This window comes from Crocodylus porosus, unplaced genomic scaffold (assembly GCF_001723895.1).
Source record: "Crocodylus porosus isolate Cpor-Errol unplaced genomic scaffold, CroPor_comp1, whole genome shotgun sequence".
Taxonomy (NCBI): Eukaryota; Metazoa; Chordata; order Crocodylia; family Crocodylidae; genus Crocodylus; species Crocodylus porosus.
The window spans coordinates 92,417,924-92,425,684 of record NW_017728931.1 but is presented as its reverse complement, the minus strand read 5'-3'; the positions used below and the strand labels follow the sequence as shown (position 1 = coordinate 92,425,684).

The following is a 7,761-nucleotide window of genomic DNA, read 5'->3' as shown; positions in this document are numbered from 1 at the left end:
CTATGAAGATTTATAACTGTTCTCTATCTCCATCTCTCCACAAATAAACCATTGCTGTGGCTTTAACTAAGCTCCTGAAGCTATCTGTCGATACCTTTGATACCAGAAAGGGGATTTATTCTGCGTGGCAATAACTCATCCAAACACAAGTGAAACACTTGTATGGACTTCCATAGGCTTAGGATCAGGCCCCAAATGAAATTCTGGCTCTAGTGGCTTGATTCACTTACTCTACATGCTATGTAGCACATGGGTAATGCAGGGACATTTAACAGTCTCTCACCTCAGTGATGATTCTAAACTTTCCTGCCATCTCTTTTCCCAGTCTCCACCTTTTACTTCTTGGCTAGGTACAGACAGTCAAAAAGCCTGAGGCTGAATTGATTCAGTGTTTGCAGGTTAGTTTAAGATGCACAGGTTAAATTGAAATAGAAGTGAACAGACATTTGGGGGGAGGGGGCGCTAGAGCAGGGCTCTCTGGCTGTGTGTTCACTTCCTCTTCCTGCTGCCTCCGAGGTCTCTGGAATTTGTGGTCCAGAATTACAACAGCAGGACTCTGCAGGGTTGCTCATGACTTCTTCTTCCTGCTTGCAGATGCCTCTGGGATTTGTAGTCCACAGTTGCAGCCAGCAGTAAGTTTAGCAGGGCAGGGCAGCTAGCTCCATTCTCAGGGAAAGAGGAGTTTAACTCCTCTCTCTGGCCCCAGACCCCAGCCTGGGTTTTCCTGGGGGCAAGGGTGGCTTCCCCCCTCCCCCTGTAGACTGGGCTGCATCCCCAGTTGGGTTTGTCCCCCCCATCAGCCAGCCCTCACGGCTCCAGCTAGGGAGCAGAGGGGTGGGGCCAGCCCTGCTCTCTGAAGCGGACAGCCCAGCCCAGGGCTGCAGAGCATGTTGGGATGCTGAAGGACTCTGATTTAACTTGAATCAGGAAGTGGTTTGGGACAGAAGTTTCATAAACCAGTTTGATCCAAATCAGTTAAGTCAGATACTACATTCAACCAGGTTTATCGTAAACCAGTTTCAGCCATTTTGAAACTGGTTTATTTGCACTGAGCTTCTGTTCTGTTACAGGTTTAAACCAGTTTGTGTCATTTCTGTCCCTGGCCCTAAAGTTCCGTTAGTGAGCCAGAACCCTCTCCTTTGTACCAAGAGGATTTTATTTGAGATACATATATGGCAGACTTAAGTGGCTGAGGTGAATGTATGTTTGCCAGAGAAAGAAAGAGCTAGTAAACTGTTGTTGGGAACTTTTTGTTGAGGTAACTCAGATGAAAAAGGGAGGGAGTATGCTGGAAAGATTTTGGAATAGTCAGATCTTTGATAAAGGTTACATACCTTGATACTGTGGATTATATTCTTTTAATCGGATATTATATGAACTACAATTGTAACTATGCTAAACAAAATTATGTGTGTGCACTGTTTTATATAGGGTTAATATGATATATTTAATAAAGAATCTCAAAGCTTTTAATCCTCAAATATGAGCAAGTTAATACAAATATAGTACAGAAAGCAATGAAAAACTTTACTGTTGTGTCATTTCTGTACACTTAGTTATTCTCTGTGCTGTGAAGTTGAGAGAAAATCATATCTAGCTCTTATACTATTTAAAGACACATACTTCAGAAAATATACAGTTGAAATAAAAAGAACAGATGATGCAGCATTTTCTGAAGGACAGAGAAATGCAGAGCTCAGATTCAACCCTGCAGTATGTAAATGTCATGCTATGTATGTTAGTGTTATGCATGACTGCTGCAGAGGTGGAGAGCCTAAGATTGCATCTGATTTTGGCTGGAATATTTTTGTTGCAGTAAACCAATTGCCTAGCCCCAATTGTTTTAGTGATGAGCAGATCAATATCCCATTACTGGATGTAACAGTGGCTACAGGAAGTGCACAAAAGATTTTAATGCATGAATTATGCATGCTGTGCTCATTCTTTAGTCTCAGAGCAAAGTGGCAGAGACTGTAAAGATGACTGGAATAGTTTTTTGTATAAAGTGACTGCAGTGAAATGCTTCATATTTTCATGCACACAAGCAGCATTGAATAGGACGGCCTATTTAAGAAGATATAAATCCCTGAGCTTACAGCACAGAATGCTTGATTTGAAAGCATTGCAGCCATGTACAGAGCCAGTTTTCCTGCTGTCTAACCTGTTTTCTACAGAAGATTGGCTGAGGGATGCTAACGGCTGTGCTCTGCTCTGAGGTCACAGCTTGAAGTCTTTTTTTTTAATTTGTTTCTGCCGCAGGAGAGGATCTGTGAAGTTTATTTGTGCAACCATCCTTGTATTTTTCAGAAATACAAAGTTGGAATAGTTATTATGAACCAAAGGACAGGATGGAATTCATCATCTAAGGTAAACTGAATGTTTTTTATCTGTCGGTCTTATTGCAGAACCCAGAATATGCTGAGGCAGGATTATGGTGATGCAGAGTGGTTACACTGACTCAGATATCTGTGCTGGAATGCAGAGTCAGATTTCTTAAATGGCCATTGCTGGTTATATCTTGCTGTATTTTTAAATGAGTAATTAAAGACTCTTGTGAATGTATGTTGTTAAACTTTTGCATATTGGAATGTATATGAGTGTATATTTCTGATCAAGCCTTACCTGCTATAGATGACTGCATTGTGGGGAGGGCAGTACAGTAAAATAAAATGATCTATTTCATTAGAGGTCCTAGCAGGATAATGACAGTGGAGTTTAATTTTCTTTTATTCCTATGTTTCTATATCTATTCCTACATTTATAAATAAGTGTGAGATAAAAGTATATTTAGGAAGTGAGATCTCAGAATCTATTCCTAGGCTGCCCTATAAATGACTGAGATGATCAAACTATTAAATCTTCATGAAAAGTCTGGGCAGTTCTATAGTGAAGAAACAAATCTGCCCATATTGTCCTTCAAAATAGTCTGTCTGTTTGATGATCTGAGGTATTTATAGTGACTCCATTTGCTGGAAATGCATGTTGTTGACAAGAAATAGAAAATTTAAAAGCATATGTAGTATATGCATTACATTTGCATATGTGACTACCAGTAATTAAGAGATGTTTATGGTTTGTAAAAAGCTGCTGTAGTGGTCCAGTATACACATATAAAAGAAAAAGAAATATAAAACTGGTTTTAGTTTTTATTATTAAACCCAGTTTTCTAGTAAAATAGATGTTTTATATATGCATGTGTATATCATTCTTAAGTATTTTCATATATTTTTAGGTATGAACTTTTGTGTTTTGGAAGGTATGAACCAAACTGAAATGCAAGCTCCCTACATTCAATGTAAAGTACATTCAATACATACTTGAAAAGATCTGTTCATATTTTTACTTGGACATTTTTTCATAAAATGCAAGTACTGGAAGAGCAGGACAGCTTATTTAATAAATCTGAAAGCCATGTTCTATGTGATTGGAATTTTTGAGAAGTTAGTGCCAGTTGGTACTGTAGATAATAACAGAAATTCTAGATGTTATCATTTTTTTCTCTACATTTACACTGTTATTTAATATTTATGTTGCAGTAACACTTGAGGGCTGCAGACAGTATTCAGGTTTCACTCTGCCATGTTCTTCATAAACACGTATGGGCCCCTGCCTTAAAGAACAGGCTGTTTGACTATTAATTACTTGGAAAAATGTGTTTTACTTACTTAACTATTACTATTTCAGTGTTGGGAGGAAATACTTGATATTGCTTAATAGGGAGTTTAATATCCTGCCCTGCAAAATATACAGAGCAATGATCTTTTTGAAGCACGCTGTAAGGGAATGCATATATTAGTGTAAAATCCTACATTATAATAATTTCTCTCTTACCATTTTAAACTGTTTTTGGGTGTTGTCCTATATGATACAGGCAGCATTTAGAATATGTCTCTTTATCATCACACAGCTTCTGGGAAGGAAAGGTGTTGCTTATATCTTGAAGGCCTCCTGAATGCTGAGTCACATAGCACTGTTAATAGTACTCACTTGCCCCCTGGCTGTAGGTGCAACTATTCAGTGAGGTGAGGATTTTTTAAAAGATAAAATAGAGAAGACTGACATTCAAAATAAGTAAACATGATATAAAAATCTTCACTAGCCAATTAATAGCACTGAGTGGGAACACACTTTTGGGAGTGTGATCTGAAGGGTGAATCCTGTTGGATGAACAGCAACAACATAAGAATACAAGGCTGGGACAGTAATAGTAAAGAAAAGCACATTTGGTTGTCTGTTTGCACTGTGGTACTCTCTGAATTTTGTTCCTCCTTTGCCATAAAAAAATGTAATGATTTTTTTTCATCTTGCATCAAAGAAAGAACCCAAAATAAATAATTTGCAGAATATAGCAATAACAGTGATACGTGGAAGAGAACAGTTAGAAGGAAAAGTTGTATAGGGACAATTTCATAATTGAATTAGACAATGCTGTGTCCAATAGTAACTGAATAAAATAAAAGAAAGAAATAATAAATTGTATATGTAGTTATTGGTTTGTCTGCATAAAAAATGTATCCCGAGCATATCATGCCTATTAAAATTCAATGATGCAGTAAGATGCTATTCTAGTGACAATAATGATTGTTGTTGAAATACAAATAATTGTTTTAAAAACTAGAATTGATTTCTTAACAAGGAAATAAACATAGGAAAACAGTTTTAAAAATTGGTAAGAGTTTCTGACTGGAATTTCATAGGCAGATAATGGAGGTGGTTGCCAAACTCCAATTAAAGTTCACTGAGATTTAGAGTATTAAATCCCTTCATTTAGGATTTCCAAAAGGGTGCACTGAAATATTTAAGTGATGATAATAAGGACCATTTGAACAGAAAGCTAGTCAATCAAATAACTTTGGATTGCTAACATAGATCCCCCAGGCAATTAGAGAACCACCAGGAGTAATAGGATCAAGAAATGGTCTAGAATTTTAGTAAAGGCATCTGATGTAAGTTGTTGGGAAAATTTGGAAACTATCAGCTAACTAAGAGCTGTTGTTGGAAAATGGAGTATAATTCAGACAGAAAAAGTCATCCTTCACTAATTTACTAAAGATTTTTATATCTAATACTTAGATGGAAGATAAAATAACTAAAGGCAGTATACTTAAATTTTGACTGTGGGGTTTCAAATATAGATATTGGACCAATAGTGGAGATAGTATTCTATCATAAATAAGACTAGTTAGAGAAGTGATACCTACTACCAAGTCAGTGGCCCAGTTTTTGCTTTGTGGTGCAAACCAAACACATAGCCTGGCCAGTAACTGACTGAGAACTGTGCTATGAAAACCATATTTTTCAGAAAGTTGTGGTGTCTAAGTTTTAGGAAATGATACTCAAGTAGCAGGTGGCACTCTTAGGAGCCTAGGTCATTTTTGGACCCAGGTCATAATATACTAGCAGATAACAATTGTAAAACTATGCTACATTCATATAAGAAATGAAACACAAAGCCTGTAAAAGAAGATGTGAAGGGAGAGAGAAGGTACCAATCACAAAACTAATGCATATAAACAAAGAGACAATGAGTATACTAACAGAAGGTGCATGGACAATTATTAAAATAATGAGGATATTTAAGCAGAGTATTTCTTTGCCAATGAGGACAAATTTACCAAACATTAAAAAATAAAGTTTTGAGAATAGGCATTTCACTGTCTTCCACATTCGTTGGCACGGTATGGTGAAATGGTTGCAGTAACTTAATGATGTTTGTTATGTATTTCCTACTGCAGTTGGGAGGAAATTGTCTGTTGAGGCTAACAAATATCCTTATGGATTGATTGGTAGAAATAAAGTACCAGTTCAAATTGATTCTGTGTAATTGCAAATGTTCAAGTTCATGAAGAAAGAAATCTGTGAATAGTTTAAGTGTAGCTAGGGTCAGAAAAGTCACTGTATAAATATCATATTCTTACTTAACAGTTCAGTTCCTCCAGCAAAAAAGATACTATTTACTCCTGTTAATAGTATTGTCTGGGGACTGCTGTGGGAGAGAGAGGTGGGACTGTGTTAAACCACTCATCGACAGAACTGAACAGAGTCCAGTTTAGATTAATTGGATAGCAACAAATCTAGAAGTACATAATATCATTTTACAGAGACAGTCTTCAGAATGTAGTCACATTTTTCTGTATTTTTGAGATTTTCTGAGCTCAAAAACAAGATTCTTCAATAATTATGAAAAATGGGTAAGAGGCTAATGCCCTGGGTTCCTCTCCTTTAAAAAAAAATGTTTGTTACTTACAGACTTCATTATGGCTTCACTCTACAATATTTATTCATCTGCTTTCTGACGTAGAATCTGTAAGCTGCTTTATTAATACAGGCTCATGAAAGCTTATAGAGTCTTCATATAGTTCTTGAAAGTATCTTTCCATCCTTGGTTTGAAAGCTATGTTCTTGCCTTCTCCAATTAATACTAATTGAATCAGAACAAATACCTCTTAGTCTCCTAGAGCACATGTGCACTCGGGGCATCTTACCTGGTGGAACACTCAGGAAAAGATAAAACCGTTATAGGCAGCAAGCTGTCTTCCTTAAGTACCAATAAACTGGTACTATAGTTAGTAGAACACATCAACGTAATCTGACAGAAAACTGGAAATCTCCCCACTGTTAAATTTAAAAACAGACATTTCCATCCAAGTTCTGCCTTACCAAAGGCATTCATTCTTTCCTTCTCTCCCCGGCAACATCTATTTTATATTCCTTATTTTGAGCACTTTACAATGGAAGAGAGAAGATGAGCAGGAATTAATCATTTTTTCATCAGGTCCCAGGTTTTGTCCTCCTGAACTCTCTTAATGTCAGGTCCTTTTTTAAGACAATGGAAAAACAATGGTCAAAACTGTTGTGTCAGAGTTCTTTATACTACTTGTACAAGCAGCTTTTTATTTTTTTATTTTTTACTCCATGTGACAACTTTATACTGAAATGTACTAACTACTCAAAGCTGTTGTGCTAATGGCAGTGAAATATAAAGATGGATGGAAGACTACCACAAAATGAGGAAACACGTTTATAAGTAGCTCTCTAGCTGAAGTAATGGTGGTCAGTTTGATATCCTAGGAGTTTGGGGACATACAGATGATTTGCTAGAGAAGAACATTAAAACTTAATTCACAATAACTGGAATTCTTTCATTCATCGGTCAGCAATGTAACGATGTTTTATATAATACAGTTTCATGGCAAAGTGCTTTGCAAATTTTATTAACTTAAACACAAACCATGAGGCAAATCCTAATCTAAGCACTTGATGGTTAAATTTCAAAGCAGTTCATCTCCTTTTTAGGGACCAAAAGAAGAGGTGAGTTTTTAGGTGCTTTTTGACCTCAGCTCTTCTGAAACTTTGGGCTTTATTTAAGTACATAAGTCAGTGATTCTTAACTAGGATGCTGTACAATTCTTGTAAGGGTGATGCAGGATGCCATGCAAAATTAGCACCTACAAATGATTCACACAATAAACCCAGAGATTTCAAATAGGAATCCATGGGCACATGCATGGGCATTTGGTTCCCCACGGACAAATAGCAGCAGTGTACCTTGTGCTGCCACTACGTGTCCCTGGGGAATGCCTGTGCCACATATGCTTTGGCACACAGCAAGTTATGCTGGGGGCAGTAGGGAAGTCTGGGGCCAGCACTGTGTTGGTCCCAGTAGCCTTACCTGGGATCCTGGGGGCCTCCTGGGGCTGCAGCTGCAGTGATCCTACTGGGCAGAGCCTGGCCAGCAGTCACAGTGTGGCTCCCGGTGGC

At 37.4% G+C, this 7,761-nt stretch overlaps 1 protein-coding gene across 2 annotated transcripts in view; it reads left to right on the top strand.

The window, feature by feature from the left end:
• Positions 1 to 2,009: 2,009 nt before the first annotated feature.
• CNTN1 (contactin 1) overlaps positions 2,010 to 7,761 on the top strand; it is a 271,994-nt gene continuing 266,242 nt past the window's right edge. The window contains exon 1 of one of the 2 annotated variants that reach the window (XM_019543376.1): positions 2,010 to 2,367. The gene's annotated coding sequence lies outside the window, so the exon portion shown is untranslated. The remainder of the gene's footprint in view (positions 2,368 to 7,761) is intronic. The other variant, XM_019543375.1, reaches the window with a different exon arrangement.